Source organism: Myotis nattereri (assembly GCF_964212035.1).
Source record: "Myotis nattereri genome assembly, chromosome: 16".
In the NCBI taxonomy this organism is placed as follows: domain Eukaryota; kingdom Metazoa; phylum Chordata; class Mammalia; order Chiroptera; family Vespertilionidae; genus Myotis; species Myotis nattereri.
Window position 1 is genome coordinate 17610567 of NC_138091.1, and position 9492 is coordinate 17620058.

At 38.0% G+C, this 9492-nt stretch overlaps 1 protein-coding gene across 1 annotated transcript in view; it reads right to left on the bottom strand.

Moving 5' to 3' along the window:
• The window catches only part of LOC308532930 (polyunsaturated fatty acid lipoxygenase ALOX12-like), a gene marked incomplete at both ends in the record, with an annotated part of 58638 nt that overhangs the window by 24170 nt on the left and 24976 nt on the right, over positions 1-9492 (bottom strand). The gene's annotated exons all lie outside the window — the stretch shown is intronic.

Sequence of the window (9492 nt, forward strand, 5' to 3'; positions counted from 1 at the left end):
TACAGAAAGCGTTCTTTCTGAGCTATGTATTCTGCTCCATTGGTCTATTTGTCTGTCTTTACATTAGTACCACACTGTTTAGATTATTATCACTTTGTAGTAGTTTTTGAAATCACAAAATGTGAGCCTTCCAACTTTTTCTTCTTTACACAAGTGTTTGTTTTTGGGGGGGTCCCTTGAGATTCCATATGAATTTTAGAATGGGTTTTTCTATTTCTGCAAAAAAAAATGCCTTTCAGATTATTACAATATTAAAATTGAATCTATAGATCATTTTAGATAGTGTTGAGATCTTAACAGTATCAAGGCCTTCAATCCACAAACATGGCATGTCTTTTCATTTATGTGTGTTTATTTTTAAAATATATTTTATTGATTTTTCACAGAGAGGAAGGGAGAGGGATAGGGAGTTAGAAACATCTATCAGTTGCCTCCTGCACACCCCCGACTGGGGACGTGCCCGCAACCAAGGCACATGCCCTTGACCGGAATCAAACCTGGGACCCTTCAGTCCGCAGGCCGATGCTCTGTCCACTAAGCCAAACTGGTTTGGGCATTTATGTGTGTTTATTTTTTGAAACATTCTTGTTTTTTTAAAAAAAATATATTTTATTGATTTTTTTTACAGAGAGGAAGGGAGAGGGACAGAGAGTTAGAAACATCGATGAGAGAGAAACATCGATCAGCTGCCTCCTGCACACTCCCCTATTGGGGATGTGCCCGCAACCAAGGTACATGCCCTTGACCAGAATTGAACCTGGGACCCTTCAGTCCGCAGACCGACGCTCTATCCACTGAGCCAAACCTGTCAGGGCATTTTTGAAACATTCTTTCAGCAATATTTGTAGTTTTCACTGCACAAGTCTTTTGCTTCTTTGGTTATGTTCATTCCAAAGTAGTTTGTTTGTTAATCTATTTTAAATGTAGTGGTTAGTAATTTCCATTTCATTGTTTGTTTATAGAAGCACAGCTGATTTTTGCATGTTGAATTTATATATTGCAACTTTGCTGAATGTTTTTATGTGTTCTAACAGATATTTTGTGCATGGAAGCTAGCAGGGTTTTCTTCAAATATAATCCTGTCATCTGTGAACCTTTTCCTTTTCATAGAAAGAAAATGCATTGAGGGGTTTCGTTGCCCTTACTTTCTATACATCTTATAGTTTTATTTATTTCTTTAATTGTCAGGTCTGTTTTCAGAAGTATTTTATTTTTTAGCAATTATACAGAATATGAAGGTTTATTTTTTTTAAGTACATTTTTTAAAACCAGGATACACAGATGCACTCAATGTAACAGAGCCTTCTACAAAAATAGGTGACATAATACTCAGACATGCAAGGAACAATCTAATTCCCTACGAATAAGACAGCAGACCTTTTAAGCTTAGACAGCCTTCAAAATAGAGGCTGAAACTGCTTGATGACAAGAAGTAATTCTACAGCCTGATACCACAGAGCTAACGATGTTAATTAAACTACTACCACACAGCTGCAAGCTACTCTTTATATTCACACAGTGTTAAACAAAAATGGTTTTGATTCCAATCATCTCAAATGTCCTGGTGCTGCAAAGAAAAAAGTTGAATGATACACAAAACGATTAAAAGCTACAAGAGAACTATTTAAACACCTTCTCCAAAATTGAGAAAAGCAGTGTTAAATTCCTAAAAAGGAGATAAAAAAGGGAAGTCTGACAGAACTCTCAAGCAAGTCAGAGGTCCTCTCCATAGGCAGTCAAGTCAAGTTTACTGGAGATGTCAATACATTCTCTTGAAGCCATGGCAGAGTATTAGTTTTCAGAATCATCATGGAAGCCCACTCTTCAGTGGCTTAAATCCAGAGCCACTTCTTCTTGGCATGGAATTGTCACTGACTCATACAGTTCTATTAATTGGGGATGCAGTACTTGCATGTTGAGTTGTCATGAGTGCCCCTGTCCAGCCATCACCCATCACCTTGCATCATGATAGGCCCTTGAGAAGGTGGACTATGCCACACTTTCCTTGGCCCACTTGTGTCCTTGACAGCCATGACATTCAACCACATTTCATTTTTCAGTGCTGTGCTCCACTTCCTGGGACTGTGATGACTCTGTCTCCCTCTCTGTTTCCATGGCCTGAAGCATTACTGTGATTCCCAGGGAGAGCCCCTCTACACTGTGTCCTGCAATTTCTCCCAGATTGCCTGACCTTTCAACTCTACTTTCCCATTTGTCATTGGACATGCCTCCTCCATTTTTCCAGGTGGATGGTCTCAATGGATTGGGCCCTGCTTCTCGAGGATATCTAGGGTGAATGATCACAGTTCTCTCATCTCATTCCACTCATACTTCTTAACTGATTCTCTATAAATTTCTTCGTGGTGGAGAATCATTTCTTCTGGAATCACGAACATTTGGGGGATGCCTTTCAAATCCTGCACCTTCTCTTCATGCAGTAGGGCATGTTTTTTCCCTTCACTTTGACCAACAAAACATTCTTGCCTTTCAGAAGATAAAGGCTTGTTCTGGATGGTTTGTCTTGGTGGTTAGAGCACTGGCCTGCAGACCAAAGGGACCAGGTTTGATTCCTGGTCAAGAGCCTGTGTCTGGGTTGGAGACCTGATTCTGGCCTGGGTCAGGGTGCTTGCAGGAGGCAACTGATCCATGTGTCTCTTTCATATTGATGTTTCTCTCTCTACCCCCTCCCTCCCTTCCACTCTATCTAAAAATCAATGGAAAAAATACCCTCCAGTGAGGATGAGAGCATTATGCTAAATGAAATAAGCCAGTCAGAGAAAGATAAATATCACATGATCTCACTCATTTATGGAATATAATGAACAACATGAACTGATGAAAAAAAACAGATCCAGAGATAGAGAAGCATCGATCAGACTGTCAAACCTCAGAGGGGAGGTAGGGGAGGGTGGGGGTAAGGGGGAGAGATCAACCAAAGGACTTATATGCAAGCATATAGGCCTAACCAATGGACACAGACAACAGGGGGCGGGGTGAGGGCATGAGTGGGGGGGGGGATAGGGGGTAACGTAGGGATAAGGACACATATGTAATAACTTAATCAATAAAAACTTAAAAAAATAAAAAGATGAAGGCTGTACTGTTCAACTCTCAGGAAACCTGTCCTTCTCTCTTGGTGATCAAAGTCATTCAATCTGTTCTGTTGGTGAGAGTAGTCAGATCCATGGCTGAGTTGTGCATCTGCATCTGGAGACAACTTTTCATTCTCGCTCCAGGAAGGATCATCTTGCCTATGATCTACATCACCTGCGTGTTTCAAAGAATTCCTTTTTTTCTTGTTCATAACAGAGTTCCTCTTCTTCTCTAGTAATATGTTCAGCTTCTTAGAGGTTCCTGTTCTATACGAATGCATTCCCTTTCCAAACATTTGCATTCCATTCTCTGTCTCTCTCTAGTTTTTGCCTTTCAATTTCTAAGCACTCTCCAAGAGTGTTATGAATAAGAATCCTTGTATGGAACTCCTTCAGAGGCCTTGATTGCTTGAGAATATTTGTATTACACCTTCATATTTGAATAAAACTTTGGCTAGATATACTTTTAAAAATTACCACGTTATATAACCTAAGTAATTTGGGGAATGTGCGAAATCTATAAGACTAAATGCAAAAGCAAGTATACACAAGCGTTAACAGTTCTCATTAGCAAGTGTGATACTCTACACAGATATTGGCAATTAAGCAATTAAGTAAATAGATGGTATGTGTTGGGACCCAGGTTTCTTACTGTTGGAGTGGGAAGTTACATGTAAGAGGGTAAGAGGCTAATCATCCTCTGACAATGAATTAGAATGGAGATATCAGTATAAACACAGGTATGTGTGTATATTACATATACTAGTACTGTATATGTGTATGTGTGTATGTGTGTGTGCTTGTGTGTGTAAGCACACACATATGTAGTTCATTATTCAGTCAGGTGTGAAGACCTAGAATTAATGACACTCCAGAGGCAGTAAACAGACATAGTTCTCAGATTGTGATGTCTAATGCACTATTCAATTAAAGGAACCAGGAATTTGTAGAGAAATGACTGATTCTAGGACTGGGGCAGAATATATCCATGAGTCTTTATCAATTCATCTACCATGAAAGGCTTGGGTAGCACCAATATTATTTGGTGAATATTTCAGTGGTGGTCTTCAGATTTCTGAGGTAATGAGGATGTTAAATGCTTGTCCACCAATCAGGGGATAGGCATCACAATTTAAAAATCTTTCATCCAACCTCTCCTCTCCTTAAAATTCAGACTACTTTCCCATCACCAGCTGTAGACACCCATCTCCTCCCCACACACACGATTTCAAGATAAACTTAAGTCTCCTAGTAGTTTTACTCAATATTTTTAAATCTTTATTATTATTTGTTCCTATTTATTGTTTTTTTCTTTTTTATTGTTTAAAGTATTACATATGTCTCCTTTTTCCCCCATTGACCCCTCCCTGGCCTCCCACCCTCCAGGACAAGCCCCCACTGCCCCAATGTTTGTGTCCATTGGTTATGCTAATATGCATGCATACAAGTCCTTTGGTTGATCTTTTACCCCCTCCCTTGCCTTCCCTCTGAGGTTGGACAGTCTGTTTGGTGTTTCTTTATCTCTGATCTATTTTTGTTCATCAGCTTATGTTGTTCATTATATTCCACAAATGAGTGAGATCATGTGATAGTTATCTTTCTCTAACTGGCTTATTTCGCTTAGCATAATGCTCTCCAGGCCCATCCATGCTGTTACAAATGATAAAAGTTCCTTCTTTTTTATAGCAGCATAGTATTCCATTGTGTAGATGTACCACAGTTTTCTAATCCACTCACCTGCTGATGGGCACTTAGGCTGTTTCCAGATCTTAGCTATGGTGAATTGTGCTGCTATGAACATAGGGGTGCATATATCCTTTCTGATTGGAGTTTCTGATTTCTTGGGATATATTCCTAAAAGTGGGGTCACTGGGTCAAATGGGAGTTCCATTTTTAGTATTTGGCAGCCATCCATCAATGGGTAAAATTGCCTTTGAAAACGCATTGTGATCCAGGAAGGAGGATGCGAAATACACGTGAAGTTCAATATTAAAGAGGGCCACTTTAAGAAGCAGTCCAATGCATGGGTAGAAGGCTCCCAAGTGGTCCTGCCTGGAGCCTGGGATCAATCAGAGGACTGAGTCAATTAGAAAAGGCTACATGTTGTATAACCCCAACTATATCACATTCTGGAAAAGGCAGAACTATTAAGAGAGTAAATAGCTAAGGGTTTGCCAGGGGGCTAGGGTGGGAAAGTAAATGTGTGTGGTACAAAAGATTTTTAGGGCAGTGAAACTACTCTGTGTGATACTGTAATGATGGCTACATGTGATTATACATTTGTCAAAATCCAGATAATTTATACCAAGAGTGAACCCTCGTGTATAATGTGGACTTTGAATGATAAAGATGTGTCAATGTACATTCATTGATTTTACAAATGTACCACACTACTGGAGAACTTTGAAACTGAAGGATGCTGTGTTAACACGGGGGTGGGGCAATATTTTAAAATCTATGTATGTTTTTGCTATGAACCTAACAATGCTCTAAAAATTAAAGTTTATTTTAAAAGACAAAATCACATGATACACGTAATAATGTTTTTTGGTTAGTATATGGAGCAACTAGCATTCTAGAACACTGGTAGAGGGCATATAAACTACATCAATCACCAAAGGAAACTGGCAGAATCTACCAAATCTGAACATTCCCACATCTTCCATGGGAAATTCTACTCATTTACTCCCATCAGAAATCCATACATAAATGTCCTAAAAGATGTACAAGAATGTTAATAGTAGCATTATTTGTAATAGCCCCATACAAAAAACAACCCAAATGTCCATCAGTGGTGATATATTCACACAATTGAATATGATGCTATAATGAGGCTGGATAAGCTACAATGCTATACAACAGCGTGGATGGGTTTCAGAAACAATGTAGAGTGAAAGAAGCCAAACACAAAAGTGTACCTGCTAACACCAGTATTTTTTAGTTTAATTATATTTTTTAATAATCTCTGAAGATTTTAAGTATAAACCAAGAAATGGCTAATACCGCTATTGATATAAAGATTAAAAGGACAAAACTGATACATAGTGAGTACCGCTGGGGCAGTGTTTATCCTTAGACGTGGGGCAGTGCCTGCAAGGGGTCATGAGAGGGTCTTCAGAGATGCTGTTAATGTTCTACACTTAATGAAAGGCAATCTACCATACAGCTCTCTCACGTGTTCTGTGAAGAATGGGTGCAGCACTTAGGCCGGGAGGCGAGCAGCTCAGAAAGGACACCACTGTCACAATCCATCTGCCACTTAAACAGAGTATTCCAAGAACACTTTCCCCTGGAACGTTAAGATCTACTCATTGTTTTCTAGTTTTTGTTACTGAAATATCTGATTACCATCTGATTTTTTTTGTAGCATTTTGCTTCTTTTTCTCTTTTTAAAATTAAGTAAATTTTAATTATAGTTGTTATACAATATTATACCAGTGTCAGATGCACAACATAGTGATTAGACATGTATACACCTCCGGAAATAATCACTCTGATAAGTCTAGTACCCACCTAACACCATATATAGTTATTACAATATTATTGACTATATTTTCTATGCTATACTTTATATACCCATGGCTATTTTTATAATTGGCAATTTATAATTTTTAATCCCTTTCACCTTTTTCACTCATCCCCCCCACTTCCTGCTCATCTGGTGACTGTCAATTTGATCTGGGTCTATGAGCTTGTTTCTGTTCTTTAGATTCTACATAAAAGTGAAATCAAATGATATTTGTCTTTCTTTGTCTGACTTATTTCACTTAGCATAATACCATCAACGTTCATTAATGTTGTTACAGATGGCAAGATTTCATTTTTATTTTTTTATTTTTTAAGGAGTAATATTCTTTTGTATACATGCACCACATCTTCCATTCAACTATTGGTGGACACTTATGTTGTTTCCATATCTTTGCCATTGTAAATAATGCTGCAATTAACATAAGGATGCATATGTCTTTTTAGATTAGTATTCAGGATTTCTTTGCATAAATAACCAGATTTGGAATTGCTGGGTCATATAGAATTTCTAGTTTTAATTGTTTGAGGAACCATGATACTTCTTTTCATAGTGGCTGCACCAATTTACAATCCCACCAACAGTGCACTAGGGACTCCCTTTTCTCTACATCCTCGCCAACACTTGTTTTTTGTTGATTTATTGATGATAATCAGTCTGACAGATGTTGAGGCAATATCTCGTGGTTTTATTCACTTTATCTTTTTTAAGTTTTTAAACTTGATCTCCTTGATTGATCCTCTATTTTTTAATGTTTATATTTCCTATTTCTTTGACTTTTAGTTCTATATTCTGGGAGATTGTCTATTTAATTCTGTTAAATTATTTTGTTTTTGCACATTTACTTTCTAAAAGATCATTAGTATTTTTATTTCCCCATAGTACATTTCTTTTATTTTATAGGGACAATATTTTCTCAAGTCCAAAGATAGTGATTACAGTATTTTTTAAAAGATATATATTTTAATTGATTTCAGAGAGGAAGGGAGAGGGAAAGAGAGATAGAAACATCAATCATGAGAGAAAATTATTGACTGGCTGCCTCTTGCATGCCCACCACTGGAGATTGAGCCTGCAACCCAGGCATGTGATATGACCGGGAATTGAACCGTGACCTCCTGGTTCACAGGTCGACACTCAACCACTGAGACACACTGGCCAGCACAGTATTTATTTTAAAATGATTGTGTTTGCTGAATTATGTTTCTTAATGTCATCATTTTTTCTCCTTTTCATGTTGGACTTGTCCCTTTATGGGATAGCTTACCTAACTCCCTGGAGATCCTTATTATCTATTTATGATTAACACTGAGGCAATTTGTTGGTGAGCTAGAAGCTCTACATGGACAGTACTCATTGACTAGAGCAGTGATGGCGAACCTTTTGAGCTCGGTGTGTCAGCATTTTGAAAAACCCTAACTGCCCTAACCGGTTTGGCTCAGTGGATAGAGCATAGGCCTGGGGACTGAAGGGTCCCAGGTTCGATTCCGGTCAAGGGCATGTACTGTGGTTGCGGGCACATCTCCAGTGGAGGGTGTGCAGGAGGCAGCTGATTGATGTTTCTCTCTCATCGATGTTTCAAACTCTCTGTCCCTCTCCCTTCCTCTCTGTAAAAAATCAATAAAATAAATTAAAAAAATAAAAAGAAAAACTCTAACTTAACTCTGGTGCCGTGTCACATATAGAAATTTTTTGATATTTGCAACCATAGTAAAACTAAGACTTATATTTTTGATATTTATTTTATATATTTAAATGCCATTTAACAAAGAAAAATCAACCAAAAAAATGAGTTCATGTGTCACCTCTGACACGCGTGTCATAGGTTCGCCATCACTGGACTAGAGGGTTCTGCCTTAGAATGAGAACCTGTTTCTCTTGTGTGTTAGGCTAATCTGCTGTAATGAGGATACAGTGACTCCAACAAAATAGAAACTTATTTCTCTTGCACGTAATGCTCTAGAGTAAGGGAGTTTTCCAGGGTATATAAGTGGTTCTGATAAATGCAGCCAACCAGCAAAACATCTATGGTGTTGTCCTAATTTACATGATCGAAGCTAGTTTTCTACTATCATGTTAACATTCCAAACGACAGGAAACTAAACAGAGGACATAGAGAGCAAGCCCATTATTTTTGAGGACGTGGTCTGAAATGGCACACATCACTTCTGTTCATATACTATAGACTACAGTTAGTCATATGGCCAACTCTGGCTGGAAGAGGGGTGTCTGAGAAATGTATTTTCTATTTAAATATGTGTCTGTTTGAGTCTTTGTTATTATTTTAGCATCACATTTATTGTACTTTGGGAGTAAGATGAGATAAAAGAGTAGGTTCTTTTCTCCATCTCAAACTGGAAGCTTGATCACGTGTTTTCCCCCTCAAATCAGATGTGTGTTTTTTATTTCTAAGGTTTTATTTCTTTTTTCTTTTAAAAATCTCTCATTTTAAAAATTTACCTTTATTGTTGTATGTATTACAGATGTCCCCTTTGATTGGCTCCTACCCAATTGAAGCCAAGATAACATAGGAGGAGTACTTTTGTGAGGCATGCCTATAGGAGCTAAGATAGCAACTATAAAGGGGAGGTACCAAGGCTGGGAAAGTGATCAGATTCAATAAGGAACTCAGAACCCAGATGATCTAGTAAATGGATTGGTTATAGAGAGAAACCAAAAGAAGCCAGAAAGGATTGGGAAGTTGATTGGTTGGTTTGAAAAGGCACCTGGTTCTTAGCAAGCCTGGGATACTACAATGGAATTCAACAGTGTATACAGTGGCAAATTGGATATATCTCAAGAATGCAAAGTTGGTTTAAGACTGAACACTTTATATAAATGAGTGCACTGACACAAACAAATCACAACACACTA